General features: G+C 42.3%; 1 long non-coding RNA gene across 2 annotated transcripts; it reads right to left on the minus strand.

The window, feature by feature from the left end:
• Positions 1 to 214: 214 nt before the first annotated feature.
• On the minus strand, positions 215 to 7505 carry LOC129481779 (uncharacterized). Of its 2 annotated transcripts, XR_010120964.1 has the most exons (5): positions 7258 to 7505; positions 6969 to 7052; positions 5749 to 5864; positions 4259 to 4424; positions 215 to 498 (listed from the first exon to the last, which is right to left on the minus strand). It is a non-coding gene; the product is annotated as an uncharacterized lncRNA (long non-coding RNA). The 2 variants fall into 2 exon arrangements; XR_008657508.2 differs by lacking the exon at positions 7258 to 7505 and having other exon boundaries at positions 6969 to 7240.
• Between the last annotated feature and the right edge of the window lie 9770 nt (positions 7506 to 17275).

Raw genomic sequence — 17275 nt, forward strand, 5'->3', positions numbered from 1 at the left:
CACATTCAGATGCACATCACTTTAGGTGAATCTAGTCGGAATGTCTCCTTGCCTTTTGTCACCATTTTCATGTTACTTTCCCCCCTTCGTTTTCTGATAATGTCCTTAAACTTGGAGTCTTTTCTGTTTACCCCAATCTCTACTTCTATGATCAGTTATCATTTACCTTAACAGAGGCTGGTGAATTTGGTAGCAACCAGAATAATTACTCCTTTAATACTAATTTCCATACAATGCATTTTTGTCAAATGAAAAGAGGAGACAGCATGGCCATACTTGCAACCAGATGCAGACATGAGGCAGTTTATGTATAAGGACTTCCTTGATAAGTGTTGGTCAAATATACATAAAAACTTGCAGATGAGAGATGACCAAAGGCACGGAACATCTCAGGTAAAGCACATGCGCGGTATGTGGACCTGCAGCCTCTGCCTCCTGCAGGTTCTGTGGAATCCTGGAGCTATACAGTAAATACGGTATGCTCCCTCACTGTGCAACCTGGAGAAAGACAGAAGCAAGTGTAAACGTGGTTCTGAGTTTCCTGAATAAACACTGACGATTAGGACCTCAGTGAGAGTCTTGACTTGGTATAACTAGATATGGCTGTGTTTTTGCCTAATGATACATTGAAAGAATAGATCCATCCGTTCTTTAGAGTCAACGAGGACTGTCTAGCAACTTCCGGAAACTCTTGGGCTCCCCAAGTAAAGCCATAGAATGCCACTCCCTATCACTGCACTTTGTAGATATCTATACCCTCTTTGCTAATAGGGTGCTGTTGTGGGTAGCCTTGAGCACCACCCCTTATTTATCTTAAGGACAATGCAATGCTAAATCAGTTGACAGCAGTCTCCAAATACTGTGCAAAGATGGTTAAATATAATAGCACATCATCAAGCAAACATTTATTAAGTGTCTACTGCATATAGGGTGCTGCACTTGAAGTCCAGAAAAGGGTATTGACAATCTGTCAGTTGGCCAATTATTCCGCAAGTGTTTATTGAACACCTCCTCTCTGCCAGGCATTAGGGATCTTGTGATGAAAAAAAAAAAATAAGGAATCTACTGGCAGTATAGCTTGTGCAATACAAGAATACTTATATGTCACATCCATGTCCAGGCTGCTTGATCCCTCTAGCTTTAGGAAAGTCTATATAGATGGGATTAAATCCAGGACCCACGTCTCCTAATCAAAGTGACTTTCTCTGGCAACCAATGTCACCTTCTTGGAGGACCTTATTGTCATAGCCTCAGCACTTCTCTTCCTTCTCTCCTTACCTTGTAGCATCCCTGAGAGAGGAAGATAAATTACACTCTCATCTCAGACACAGAGGAAATGGGACAGAAAAATATGAAATAGATTTGCTCAAATCACATAGAAGGACAGAGGCCAAACCAGAATTTAGGTTCCATGAGCTGCATTATGTGGGACCTCTTGAAAAATGGTTTTCAACCAACACAGAGTAACAGCAAACAATGCTCTCCAAGTTCTGCCATCTAAGTGATGTTAGATAAATAACAATTATGTGGGAAGGAAAGTGAAGGACAAAGAGGTTAACCAGACAGAGTTAACTTGATAGATTAATCCATACAGAATACTTCATAGAAATGGCTTGAGTTCATTCAAAGAACCCAGGGGTAAAAAGAGTTTGAGTTAAACTATAGGGAAGGTGGCAAAGCCTGCATCCAACAAAATACCTCCAGTGAGAGCCTGAGACCTGTCCATCATTTTTTCAGACCAATAGTGCTGGTCAATGTTTTCCAGATCAAAACATGATCAGCAACATGAGTTAATTCATACCTTAAAACCTGTTGTTCGGCACCTTGCTCTCTCCCTGGATTGACTGAGTATAAAAACCAGCTCCAGCTTGAAAAGTTAAATGTGCATAACAATCATTTCTGAGAACTGTTTTTTGTAAATGGGTGATGGAAGTCACGTGTGTACAAACTGACACGTTTCCTCGCAACTGAACTGTTTCTATGGCTCAAGAGGTTCAGAGCTGGTGCACGGATGTGCCCTTGCTGCCTCCAGCCTTCTCTGCCCTGTCCAGCTGCCAGGACTGCTTGGACAGACACTGGAAAGTACATGGTGTTTTCTGCCCTTCAGCCCTCCCTGATGACCATGCTGTCCCTTGCCTTTCAAAACAGGACCCTGCTGTTCCTTAGGTAGAAACCTCACGGTCCCCAGCACGTTGGAAGTTCTCACGTGCAGATCATTGTGCTGAGTGTACTTGCATGCATTTTCCCTTTAACGTGGAATGTTTAACTATTTGATCCGGATTGCCCAGGAGATGCAGTAATGTGATCGGCAGGACCAGGTAGGTTTCCTGGAGGACAATTGTTTTAAGAAAGAGTTAAAAAAAAAGAAAAACAAAAAAAAAAACAGAGCAGAAATGGGCTGCCCTGAGCAGATCTGCCAGAAACCCTGGAAAGGTTTACCAGACTGCTTGTTGCTAAAAGTATGTCTAATGTTTACCAATAAACATGTTTTCAAGCCTAGGAACAACTTCTGAGAAAGAATCAAGCAATACAAAATGAAACCTAGTTTTTTAAAACACTCAAATTGCCTTTCATTTGAATGGCCAAGCAGTGGCTTTCTAAGGAGAATAGAAGATGACACATAGAGTGTGTTTTTGAGGGCGCTGGAAAGAAGATGCCTCTCCTTCCAAAACAATCATATCCCTCTTCCTCCATCCCCATCCTGCCAAGGCACCTGCAATTCCAGCCTTAAAAATATAGTTCCTCTAAGTTTCACCTTTTTAGGCTTCTCTTTTAACATATATAACCTTTCAAAGGGCACCCCCCCACACAACTGACCCCTAAGATCTTACTGGTCATGACTTCTCCAGCTTGCTTTCAGCCCCAGTTCCATAAGGGAGCTCTGGGTATTTGGAATGGGGCCGTGGATAGCATGACCTGGGAGGAAAAGTGAGTAATGAGAGACAAGGAGACCCAGAAAGGAGATGAGGAAGGCTGAAACACCCTTCCTGGCTCCCTCTAGGGCAGCCCCATGCTAAGCTAGGCACAAATCGGCAAAAGTGGCTTGAAAAAATCCCTTTTTTAAGAATAAGGCACACAGCCTTATTTCTACATGAAGTCTTTGGATGTTTGATTCTGATGACTCTTCTGAATTTCTCTAAGTTATTATAAGGCAGCATAAACTTGAAGAAGGTGTTTGGATGATGTCTATGTCCCGTGTGTGCACACACGTGCATAAGCACTCGCATGCTTGTGCAACTGCTCCCTCTGAGGTGAGGTTGACTTCCCTATAGCCTCTGAAATAAATTGAGACCAAGTTTTGCAACAGTTAATTTACTATAAATAAATACTCTAAGCAACGTGAGTAACTTACCAGACTCTTCACCATAAATGTCCTGCATGAAAATTGAGCCCTGTTTGACACCTCAGCTATTTTAAAGATACACATACAAATTCCTCAGCTCTGCTAATCTGTAAAGGCTCAAATGTCCTTGCTTTTAGGCTCTGTGGGCTCTCCTGACAAGGAAAGTTGGTGTCAGGGAATCAAGAGGGGGAGCTAAATGTCAAGAGATTATTATTTCTAGTGGTCACCTTGTTAGACATTTATATTAAAATCCTGAAGAAAATAACACATACGTGCAGAATATTTACAACAATGGGAATAACTACAGTGGCTACAGAGAAATTAGCCCATTTCTTTTCAAAGCATCTAGCTGTGACATTTTAGAGCATGGGCCCAAAGTAAATCGAAAACATACTAGATTAATCTCTCTGTAGAGCACTGAACAAAAAGGCTAGGTTTCATTCTATAAACAAATTGGCTAGCAGACACAGACGAAAATTTTATATAAGTGACACCCCTTATGCAACTCCTTGATAGAATTTATAGATCTTATGCAAATCTTTCATCCTCTCTCTCACACCCCATCCCCACAAAGATCCAAATATGTAAGCCATTAAGAAGAGATTCATAGATATGTTTTGGAATGAATTAAAGCTGGCTCGTAATGTACAATCCCCTTGAGTAGAATATGAGGCTCAGGAGAAACCATTATTTCTGCCTCTGTCAAGTGCAGAATAATTGAATATTTTCACATCCAAATTCCAAAAGGTTAGTCCTTAGGTAAATTAAATGTCAATTAATAAAATGGTGAAATTTTTATTTTTATGCAGATACTGTAGTTGCAGGAGTACGAGGAGAGAAAAATCTCTAAGAAATCTGAGCAAAATAAGAAGCCTGAATCACAGATGTTTATGAATGATAATCCTGGACTCTTACCCCACAGGGTGTCCATCCTGAAGGCTTGCCTGATTAGCTGGAGCTGGGGTATGTGAGGTTGTGTGCTCTATTTCCTTACACCATTTTCACTGTGACAAGCAGCATTGTGGGGTGTTCAGTGTTGAGGGTGGGTGTATCTCAGCTTGAGTTAGTGAGAGCGCTTCGCCTGAAGGTATGGGATGGAGACAGGAAGTTACAATGTACGTATCCAAACGTCACTAAGAAGGCTTTATTGCATTCCTTACTTAACATTTTGTACTTTGTATATAGGCAAACAATTTTATTAACTTTCTCTTTCTCTCTCTCTCTCTTTTCCCCCAATTAAACTTTGTGTGGCTGGTTAGCTGGTCAGAATTATAGTTCTTGATTTAACCTTAGAGAAATGGAGAAACAGAGAGGTTAAGTGATTTGTTCAAGGTCACCAACAGCAGAGCTGGATTTAGAAATGACTGCTTCTTGATTATCTGGGCACTGAGCCAGTCTGCCTTTCCTTGCTTTAGCTTAATTGTCAAATACCTTTATTTGGATTAGTTTTTCTTTCAGGTTTCTGTCTGCACACAAAGTGTACATGGATTTTGTACCTCAGCCCCATTGCTGAAAGCAGCAGATTGCTATTTCTGGCAGGCAATTCCATCCTCCTCTGGAACAAAGCCCCATCAGGTCCCAGACCTGGCTTTGTAAGCTGGTCCCAGGTGCTGTGTGGGGGATGGATGTGTGCGTGTGTGTGTGTGTGTGTGTGTGTGTGTTATTTGTGCGTATAAAGATAATCTTGAGAGCCCAAATGGGTTCAGGACCCCTGTGAGGGCAGCATCTTTGCATCTAATCCTATCCACAGGAGCTAAAGTCACAGCAGCTCAGATAAGGGTCACGTTCCAAGCTCTTACATACTGCCCTGCCCTTGTCCCTGCAGAGGCCCCATGGTATCTTCAAAGGGGAGCCTTTGGCTGACAAAGTGACTTGTCACCTGCTGCATTTGGGCCTACTCAGCAGAAAGTGCCTTCCCAAGGTGGCACAAAGGGCATAACCCTTTGGACGCAGTGACTCATCTGTAATCTCTAGCTGGCTGGGCATTTAAACCAAACCCACTTTATAAGACCGAAGTGTGTGTAGTGGGAGGTCAGTCTGGGGGCAGAGACTATTCAGGTCAATGGGAGCGTTGGGACCGGAGCCTAAACACACATTCTGTCCCCCTGACCTTCTCCAGCAGCACTAGATGCTCTCTCATAATCTTCAAGCCTTTGGCTCATCTTTTCTCACTGCCCTTTTCAGCCACCATTTTAATCATCTGCCTTGTGGCTTTTCATTCCTGCTGCCCAGTGTCACTCAACCCCTTCTCTTTCCCCAGCCTCCTGAGCCAGGGCCAAAGGTTGTTTAAGGTCCCCGAAAATTAACTTCAGTCTCCTACAAGGTGAACTGTTGCTTTCTGATGAAGCCTCACGGCCCCGATGAGCCTGTGAAAATATTCCACACAAAAATAGCCCAGTGCTTACCGTGAGAGACACAAGAGTTTTGGTGCACTCAGTCCCAGATGGATCCCTCTAGTTTTCTCCCTGCTTACAAGATGCATTCACTCGTTTCCGAGCTGTCCAGTTCTTTCAGGTGATTCCTAGGTCATTTTGATAATGTCTCTTAACTCAGCACAGTTAGGTTTGTAACATCTACTGAAGGCTACAGACTGGCTCTCTCCTGCTTGCTCACACCAGATGGGGTGAGACAGGACAGTGAGGAAAGGAGAAAGGGCTCTCTGCTGAAAGGATGTATGTTGTCATGAGTAGTAGGATGCACAACTCCCTGCTTCTTCCTCCAAAGCTCTGTCATTTAAGGGCCAGCCTTAGGAGCCTGGTATCAGTGAATATTGAATGGAACCTCAAGGCCACCCTGAGGTGAGCTCAAACTCTTGGGGGTACCTGCTGTTCGGACTCAGTCTCCAAACAGTCCTCCAAACACAAAATGACCCTAAGGTGGGTCCCTGAGCAGCTCTCCTAGGTTGACCTTGATCGTTCCTAAGCTTCAGAACCAACCCACCAAGAAGAAAATCATAGAGCCAGCAATCAGCATCACTCTGTTGGAGGTTTTCCAAGTGTCTTGTCTGGGCTATTTTCAGGACTATCCACTGATGGAGGGCACTGTCTCCTCGATCAGTCACAAGGTTAAGGGCTACGTAAGTTACTTTGGGATATTCTATTTCCTGGTCCAACACATCCACTCACTCATTCATTCATTTATTCGTTTCTTGTGGATGGATTGGAGCTGCCCATGGTCAGATTGCTACGTTAAGTGAGGTACAGAAACTCTAATGCACGAACAAGAGGCTTTCTTGGGAGAAAAGATATAGACATAAAAACTTACCAAATGAGGTGGGAAATAATAAGTATCTAAAGCGAATAATAATAATAAACAATAGCCAACCTTTATATAGCACCTATTACATACCTGGCACATTGTGTGTGTATGTGTGTGTATTTGTTTTATTGGGAAAAAATACACATAACCTTTTAGCACCTTAACCATTTTTAAGTGTGCAGTTCAGTGACATTAAGTACATTCACCTTGTGGTGCAACCATCACCATTATCCATTTCCAAAACTTTTCATCTTCTCAAACTGAAACTCTGCGCCCATTTAACAATAATCCCTGTTTCATTCTTCCCCCGGGACCCTTGCAAGCTCCTTTCTATTTCTCTATGAATTTGACGACCCCAGAAACTTACATAAGTGGACTGGTACAATATTTGTCCTTTTGTGAAGTCGAAAGCACTTTGTATGTATTAACTCATTTAATCATAGTAATGGTCCTATGAGGTAAGTGAAATAATTACCCCCCCTCTTACAGATGAGGAAATTAAAATAAATACAGAGAGGTTAAACAAGAAGTAGAAATTAAATATTCAGAGGGATCAGAGAAAGGAAAAGATCTCCTTTAATTTGGTTCTCTGCCCCCAGGAGTCCATGAACCAATTAAAAGGAAGCAAACAGTCCCCTTGTTGGAGGCGCCGCCACCTTGCAAGTCCATCTCGGTTTCTATACAAGGGCCGCGCAACTGGAGAGGGCCCTTCTGCAGGAGAGAAGAGGGAATGTGCTGAATGAGTTAAAGTGCCCTTTGTCCACCCCGCCAGCACTCGGCGGGCGCAGGCTGAGCTGGTGACCCGGGCAGGACCGGAGCCAAAGGATTAATCCATCACAATGAGACGTTCTATTCTGGGCAGGCGGCGCGAGCAGATGCTGGGCGCCGGCGGAGGCAGCGTGCAGGGCTGGCGCTCACGCAGGCCGCCCGCACCCTGCGCTCCACCCCACCCTGCTCCCTAATGAGGAGAGAGGAGCTGAACCCACGCAGCCGCTCCCTGTTGACGCCTTAGGCGTTTCAAAACTAGACTGGTCGGAGCCGATGCAATGTCTTGGGTGGGCCATTCTGAGAAACCCAATTTTCTTGCTTAGGCTATGTTTAGAATCCAGAAAGTCACTTCAATTACCCCACTTTCCTTACAAATCCAATCCGCTTCTTACCTCTCACTCCACCCTCCAGCCTCCCCGCCACTCCAGTTGCCCCAGAATTTTTCTGCTAAATCCACTCCCCAGTCCACTCCACGGTGGAACTGGGGACTGGAGTAAATTGCCACCCCGGCCTCTCAATTAGGAAAAGGAAATCCACTCAGTCTCAGGGAATTTTAGGGGCCGGAAATCTAATTTTTTGATGTGAAAGCAGCACTTCTGTGACCTTATGGAGATTATGGCCTGGCCAGCCAGCCCCACTCCCATAATCTTTTGACCGTTTGATCTCCTGCTTACACTGGACTGGGACAGAGCAGCCCAGTGATTCATTCCCAGATTGCACCCTCTGGCTATGCCAGGGAGGAGAGGAAAAAGAAGGAAAAACAGTAGTTAGATACTGTGGGTTAGAAAGCCCAATTTTGCAATTACTCTTTAAAAATCAGACTCAGTGACATTACAACACTCCTTTGGAGGTATCAGTCCCTTCCAGGGACAGAAGCATATTTTGGGTCATGGAGAAAAGCATTTTGCAGGTTATATTAGAGATTCTGCCAGAATATTTAACAAATCTAAAGTCTGCTTGCTTAATTTTTAGGATATGTTTTCCCCCTAGCTTTATTAGGGTACAATTAACAATACAAATTGTATCTATTTGCAGTATACAGTGTTTTGATATATTTATACCAAAGCTTTAAATATCCTAGAGGTATGTTAGGATGACATTTAGAAGGGTAAAGGATTATCTCTATTTTTGTGGGTATTCTTGGCTTGGTTTTAAAAGTGGTTTGGATTATTTCCCCCAAATTTTCTAATTTTTTAATCCTTCTAACATGTCTGCCTAACCCAATTTCTTTTTTTTTTCTTGTCTTTTTTTTTTTTGCGACAGAGTTTTTCTCTTGTCTCCCAGGCTGGGGTGCAGTGGTGCAATCTCAGCTCACTGCAACCTCCACCTCCTGGGTTCAAGCAATTCTCCAGCCTCAGCCACCCGAGAAGCTGGGATTACAGTCACCCACCACCATGCCTGGCTAATTTTTGTATTTTTAGTAGAGACAGTGTTTCGCCATGTTGCCCAGGCTGGTCTCGAACTCCTGACTTCAGGGGATCCCCCACCTCAGTCTCCCAAAGTGCTGGGATTACAGACGTGAGCCACCTTGCCCAGCCCCAATTTCTACTTACTGTTTTTCTCTGCTTCTGTCTAGACCATCCATTTCTCTAAGACTCAATGATATGTCATGGAAGATCTTTGGCCAAATGTCAGACTTTTATCTTACAGATCCCAGAGTAGGGATAAGTACTAAAGCTTCTAAAATGCTCTCACTCACACGCTTCATCAATGCAAATGACAGTTTGAAAGACCAAGAGCTTTTGGATTCTACTTGGACTTCTTTTGAAGGGAGACATGGGCTCATCCTGCTGGCCTCTGCCCTCTGCTAACCTCCCAGGACTCCTGACTGGGCCTATGCTGGAAACCAACCATACAAGATGAATGTCTTGCCAAGCTGGATGTGGAAGCATATTTGGTCCTTTGAAAGTTAATGATCAATCCAGACCACAAATGGATGACAGTCAAACACTGCCTTGGGTGGGCTAATGGCTTGTGTTTCAGGACTGAGAATTCATTAACAATCCCCTGCCGCCTTGTCTACTCCTAACGATTGGCCTCCACCTCCACTAACACTCCGCCCTTCCCTTGGCCCTTGGCTTTTTCTCTGCCTCAACGCCAGGCTTTCTCTCTCTCTCTCTCTGAGCCTCGGCTTCTCTTACAGACTCTATCCCACTCTTATTCCAAGACGCAGAACCCCTTCTTATCTACCTGAAGCTATAGTTGGTCATTGGTATCATGGAAAACAGGAGCTGACTATGCCTTAAAAATCATTTATTGCAGTGATTTTTAAACAATGTTTAAAGGAGCCTTGAGATTCCTTGGTGGCAAGCAACAGAGGCCACCGAATATGTGTATGTATGTGTGATAAGTACTCATAGCAGTGAATATTTGGAAAGCAGAGCCTCCAAAAGTCCCTTATGCACACATGCATACTTATCAATCAGAACAAAGGACTGGTATTTGTTTTATATATTGGGGTACTTCATTGCTTGATTTTTTTTTAAAAAAAGATTCTGTTATTTAAAGAAAATAATTTAAATATCACAGTGATCCCATCCTGCCCCTTCATTATCTGCAGGGGCGCCCCTGAGTGTCCCCAGGTGAGATCTCCATGCCCACATTACTCTACACAGAATAACTCTCTCCTGGTTCCAGTCCCAAATAAAGAGGACAGAGCCTCATGAGTCTATCTGGGCCAAGGTGGGTTATTGCCAAGAATAACCTGGCATCAGGGGATTCAAACTCTTTGCCTTCAAGCTCTGGCATTCCAGTAAGGGCTGACTTGGAACTGTCACAGAGAAACTGAGCAGGCGGGGACAGTAAATGCAGTCTAGCACTTGTTTGGAACTAGAGCATGGCTCAAAAATGATCACAATGAATAAACCTTGCTATCAGCTTTCTTTAAATAAATATACACACAATGCTAAATCCTTTTGCATTAGGACTTGAATTTGATTGTACATTCTTGGATACCTAAGAATCTCCCAATACTGCTCTAGCTTGTAACTTTTTTTTCAGAAAGAGTATTTCCTCAGATGTCTAGATGTCTGTATATAAGTGAACATAATTACTATTTTTAAGAGGAGAGTGACTATGTTCTTCACGGTTATAATACCTCCAAGAAACTTACAGAGAACACTATGCATACTTACATGAGATTAAATTGCAATCCCTAAGGGAATCCCAGACTCACTCTGGATCAACAGTAGTTGCTAATGTGTTTAATGCAGACTACGAGAATTACAATGATCCTATTAATACTATTTATGGAGCACTTCTATGTACCAGATGCAATGCTATGTACTGTATATGTAATCTTCACAATATTTACATGAGACAGGTTCTCTGTTCTTATTCTACAGAAAATAACACTGATGCTAATGTTCAAGAATAAGCATATCTAAAGTTAAAGGCTTCAATGTGGCAGGAGTAGGAGTCAAGCAAAATTCATCTGACTCCAAAATGAATACTCTCAATTACAATGCTAAATACTGTTATGCTGCTCCTATTGGAACATGGGACACAGACCTCACTAAATGGTGGTGACCAAGGTGAGAGAATATGAGAGGACAGACAATAACCTTATCTTGAGTTAAGCTTCCCTAGGCTTCTACTCTCAATGCCAAGAGATTCCTTTCTCAACTAATAATGATTCGATGAAGTGCAGCATGAGCTCAGGAGATTTATTTTGGATCAATGAGTCCGTTGACATGTCCTACTGAAACAGTCAAATATCTAAGGCATTGCTCAGACCCAGCTGCCAGTAACCTGCCTTTGAGCCACTAAGCCATAAAAGAAAAAGATCCCAACCAACACGCGCTAGGAGACACCCAAGCCAAATCAAGTAGAAACAAGAGACTCAAGAAATATGGATGGCATGTGAATAGCTCCTATATTCAGCTGTTGTGCACTGAGTACAGAATTTAGTGCTGAGCTTTGGCATTCCGATGCACCTCCTTCCCCTCCCCACACCCATCCGTCCCCATCAACCAGTTGTCTGACCAACTGCAGAGACAACTGGCTGGTCTCTCCTTCTCTCTCGCTCTCTCCCCATTTTTATATATGTATATATTTGACTCTGAATACACACTATATGTAATTTTTACTTAACTAACATGGAAGAGTAGCCTTTATGGTAGGTAACTAACGACCTCATTTCTTAGGAGATGAAAGAAGGAACAGATACACCTACCCCTCTGCACACTAACTGTCCTGGGTTCAGGGCATTATCCTAGTGGGGTCCATTTAGATGTGGTATAGATCAGTGAATCACAAATTTTAAAGTACAAAAACAGTCCCCTTGGGATTTTATTACAATGCAGAGTCTTATTTGGTGGGGCCTGGGATTCTGCATTTCAATCAGGCATCCAGGTAATGCCACTGGGGTTGTCTGAGGATCATACTTTGAATAGAAAAGGACGAACATAAGAAAAAGAAGATGACAGTGACCAGAGGAACGTGGGCGAAAAGGAAGAAAGAAAAGTCCTTAAAAAACACTCCTGACTCGCTACAAAAAAAGGGAGATTAAGAGAAGGGAGAATGGAGGCTCTGCCTTATTTTGACAAAACTATGTCTAAGAGAATTGCAGGAATCTAAGCCTCAGAATTTGTAGGCTAATTCAGGAATGTCTTGATCCTAAGTGGGTTATTGTCATGGAATGGCCAGAGGAATGTTTCTCAATCCTGGCTGTGTTTTAGAATCAGTAGAGTGTTAAAACCATATTCATGCTATGTTTCTATCAAAAGAAAATATCTGGAAGTGGAGTCCTGGCTTCAAGTTTGTTTGTTTGTTTGGATCTCTCCAGGTGGAGAACCCCTGGTCTAACTGTTCCATGTGGCAAAGGGTATTCTGCATTTTAAAAGCCTGAATTAAAGAAGTTCATAGCTGAATCATTCTCTAGCTGGGACAGGGCTAATCCAGAAGTTTGATTCAGTGGAACAAATTGCCCTACTTAGGTGAAAAACTGAAGCTTGGACATTTTTCAATTTGGGGATTGCTGTATTCTACTTGCAGATGGTTTTCAGAGTGATACCAGGTGGACTCATGAATAGAACATTCTCAGCCCAAGTCTGGTCACAAACCAGATATAGATGTTACATGATTTATTATAAGGAATTGGCTTATCCCATTATAGAGGCTGAGAAGTCCCAAGATCTGCAGAGGGCAAGCTGGTGACCCAGGACAAATATTGGTTGTTCCAGTCCCAGCCTGAAGGCCTGACAACCAGGAGAGCCGATGGTGTAACTTCCAGTCTGAATCTGAGTCTAAAGGCAGGAGAAGACCAATATCTCAGTGCAAAGAAAGGCAGAGAGAGCTTGAATCTCCCTTTCTCATCTTTTTGTTCCATTCCGGCCTCCAGTGGATTGGATAAAGTCCGCTCATATTGGGGAGGGCAATCTGCTTTACTCAATCCACTGATTCGAATGTTAATCTCATCCAAAAACACCCTTGCAGACACACCCAGAATAACGTTTGACCAAATACCTGGACACCTTGTGGCCCAGTGAAGATGACACATCAAATTAACTATCACATCATAGGATCTCATGGAAAGATGATTTAGATCCAGCTCTACTACTTACTATTCATTAAGAGAGGCTGCCAGGGAAGACAGAGCAATTTGCAACTAGACTGAAATTTACGCATTATCTCGGGCTGGGCGTGTTGGCTCACGCCTGTAATCCTAGCACTTTGGGAGGCTGAGGCAGGTAGACCATCTGAGGTCAGGAGTTCGAGACCAGCCTGGCTAACATGGTGAAACCCCGTCTCTACTAAAAATACAAAAATTAGCCAGGTGTGGTGGCAGGCACCTGTAATCCCAGCTACTTGGGAGGCTGAGGCAGGAGAATCACTGGAACCCGGGAGGTGAAGAGTGCAGTGAGCCGAGATCACGCCATTGCACTCCAGCCTGAGCAACAGAGCAAGACTCCGTCTCAACATAATAATAATTATTATTATTACCTCAAGCACTATCTTTAAAGATCTTCTGACAGCAATGTTATCAAATAACGCATGTATGTATATATTCCACCAGCCCCTTAATTTGGTCCAGCTTCTAGAATATCATTATAAACCATGAGCCCTCTGCTGTAGCAAGAATCCCTGGATGTTGTTCCTGCCCTGTTTATTCTTTAATATTCCCCTCCCCATTCTCCACCTAAATCCTACCAGTCCTCTAAGGCCAGCTTATATTTCACCTTCTTCATAACAAATGTGCTACTAGTCACTCCACCTCATGATAATCTGTTTCTTTGGGCTTCATGGCTCTTACTACTGTTATAAGGCTTTCTTGCCACTTTATTACAAACTATCTGATATTTCTTGTATTGAGGCTGGAAGTCAGAACAATTAAAAGCTGGAACATTGGTGTCATATATACCTAGGTTCAAATCTGACTTTGTTATTTATTAGTTATATAGCCCTGGGTCTCACTTTGTTGCTCAGGCTGACTTTGTTGCTCAGGCTTGACATATATATACCTTCTCTGACTTTCAAGCTGTGCATTAGTAGAATAAGAATGACAGTGCACAAGTCAAACTCATAAAAGCAGAGAGTAGAATGGTGGTTGCCAAGGGCCAAGGAGTGGGGAAAATGGGGAGATGTTGGTCCAAGGGTTAAAAAAAAAGAATGCGGCAGGGTGCGGTGGCTCACACCTGTAATCCCAGCACTTTCGGAGGCCAAGGTAGGCAGATCATGAGGTCAGGAGTTCGAGACCAGCTTGGCCAACATAGCGAAACCCTGTCTCTACTAAAAATACAAAAATTAGCTGGGCACGGTGATGCACACCTCTAGTCCCAGCTACACAGGAGGCTGAGGCAGGAGAATTGCTTGAACCTAGGAGGCGCAGGTTGCAGTGAGCCAAGATCGTGCCACTGCACTCCAGCCTAAGAGACAGGGAGAGACATTGTCTCAAAAAAAAAAAAAAAAAAAAAAGAATGCGCTGGCTTGCAGAGAAATAGTAAAGTTTAAATGAATGAGAATAATGAGAGAACAACTGTATTTCATCTGTGACTCACATGGTCCTATTTCAGAGTTGTGTGATGAACAATGAACACAGTCCAGTAAGAAAATATTAACTTCAAAATAACTCAAATTTTTAACTTACCTTTCTTTATACCTGGAAGGAATATATAGTTCACAACAAACCTTTTATAATCCTCTTTCTTTTTCCATACACTTCCCTTATGCCCCACAACTGCTCAGAACTTTCTTTTCTTGCCTTCCAAGTAACTTCTCTCCCAGCCCCAGAAGGCCAGAATCTTGCGTTCTTATCCCTACCCCTTTCTTTTCCCCTCTCGAGGTCTCTATGTCTGGCCATTCCTGCAAATTTGCAGAACAATACAGTCAGATCTGGCAAAGGCTAATACTCTCCCACACACACTCAGAGGCTGAGAAAGAGGGAGAGACCAACAAACAGAGGGAAAAGACCAGACATGTATTATTTTTGTTCTGCCATATGTGTAAAGAATTTAGAGGCACCTGGCACATAGTACAAGCCCCTCAAAGGGCAGCTACTACTATTTTATTACTGTATCATATTACAGAATGAAATCAGAATTACGTTTCCTTTCTTTGCAAATGTGTAGTCTGCTCACAGACTTACTGGACTGTGCTGGTTGTTCTTCATACAACTCTGAAATAGGACCATGTGAATCACAGATAAAATGCAGTTATGCTCTCATTATTGCAAGCTTTTTTAGGGAAAGAACTTTAGAACTTTTTCTTATACTTTTATACAACTCTCTACCAGTGCTGCCTAATATAACTTCCTGCAATGATGGAAATGGTCTACCATCTCTGCTGTCCAATATGGTAGCCACCAGCTACATGTGACTATTGCGTACTTGAAACACAGCTAGTGCAAGTCAGAAACTGATTTTTCTATTTTATAGAATCTATTTAATTTACATTACAAGTTCCATGTGGCCAGTGACTACCATATTGGACAGAGCAGACAACACCTACCACAGTACCTTGCACGAAGTAGATACTCAGTAACGTTTATTGACTGGATGGATGAATTAGTGATTAAATGAACCAGACTATAAATAATACAGTTACAGTGCTGATACTTTTACAAGTAGATGATTTTGCAAGCTACTTCTCTGTTGCTATACACTCTAGAGTAGTTTTCTTGCCACAGGAAAGACTAGCAAATGCTGAAACAGATAAGCAAGATTCTATTTTTAGTTCTCATTTTTTTTTTTGCTCAGTATAAATTCATTCTGACTCTGAGGTCAGCCTCTTTTGTTTTTCAAAAATAAAAAAAATGTAATGTACATGTTTTATTTAATGGTGAGTTCTCGTTATGACATTTCCCTTCAGGAATGAAAGAGGAAGAGATCAGTTATTGTCAATGCAGCCACAAGCAAATTCAGCCATCTTCCTCAACACTGAAGAGAAATGTCAAAAAAGATTAATCATGCATTAAAGACGCATGGACATGTTATGTATCTCACATATTGAAGTACTGTGACATATTTAAACATTTGTAAACCATTATTAGATAGTCAAGAGCTTGGCAGCCTCTACATAACGTTTATAGTAGTAGTTCTATGATCTCACCCATCTTAAAACAAAGACGGAAATATTTCATTGATAATTCATCTGAATGGTAGTTTGGTTCTTTGGGGGTCTTTTGTTTTGTGCGTTTTTGTTTTGTTTTCATCTTGTTTTTGACACAGGATCTCACTCTGTCACACAGGCTGGAGTACAGTGACACAATCATGGCTCACTGTAGCCTCAACCTACTGGGGCTCAAGAGATCCTCCCACGTCAGCCTCTAGAGTAGCTGGGACTATAGGTGCACATTACCACGCCTGGCTAATTTTTGTGGGGTTTTTTGTTTGTTTGTTTTGTGGAGATGTGGTCTCACTATGTTGCCCAGGCTGGTCTTGAACTCCTGGGTTCAAGCAATCCTCTCCCCTCTGCTTCCTAAAGTGCTGGGATTGCAAGTGTGAGCCACCACACCTGACTGGCAGTTGTTTTTAAGAATATTGACCCTTTAAAAAAAATCTTTGTATTGTTGAATTTGCTTCTTCATCATTTTGTGTTTTTAAAGCATCACATTTGAACAAGGCCTTATTGTTTTAGATCCATGTCTTCTTCCTAGAGTGACAGTTAAAAAACCAAGATAGATGAAGTCATAAGGAGATGATGAAGGACAGGGAGAGAGGAGGAATGTGATCTTCAACCTGAACAGAGGAGTTTGGGATCTTAAACACAGTGTAACCCCACAACATTTTACTAAGTGAAATGGACACATATTGTGTGATTTCACTTAAATGAAGTCTCTAGAATGGGCAAATTCATAGGCAGAAAGCAGATTGGAGGTTACCAGGGACCTAGGGTGAATGACAAATGAGGAGTTACTACTCCATGAGTAGAGTTTCTGCTTAGAGTGATTACAAAGTTTTGGAAATAGATAATGGTGATGGCTGCAGAATATTGTGAATGTAGTTAATGCCACCGAATTGTACACTTAAAAATGGCATATATGGCAAATTTTGTGTTGTATATATTTATCGTAATTTTCAAAAACAGAATTGGTAGTTCAGCAGATCTCACATAAAAGAAAAATAACACTTGGAGAGGTCAACAGCCAAGTTTAACCCCAAGTATTTAGCCCAGCAAAGTAATAATAAAAACCTCTAACATCAGGACTTTGATTTTGACAACTAACATCCTGTAAGGAAAGAAGGCTGTCCTCCAAACAACTGCAATGAAATAATAACCAATGGCATACATCGGAGGCAGAGGAAGGGATGGTAATAGGGTTTGAGGAAGGCTGCTGGAGGGCACACTTCACCTTTGGGTGATATACTGGATTACAACTATATCCTCCCATGAACATCTCATAGGGCCACTGGCAGAAAAAGAATGATGGGCTGGAATCAGTGAACTGACTTAATGTGGCATTTCTTG

This window comes from Symphalangus syndactylus, chromosome 5 (genome assembly GCF_028878055.3).
Source record: "Symphalangus syndactylus isolate Jambi chromosome 5, NHGRI_mSymSyn1-v2.1_pri, whole genome shotgun sequence".
In the NCBI taxonomy this organism is placed as follows: Eukaryota; Metazoa; Chordata; class Mammalia; order Primates; family Hylobatidae; genus Symphalangus; species Symphalangus syndactylus.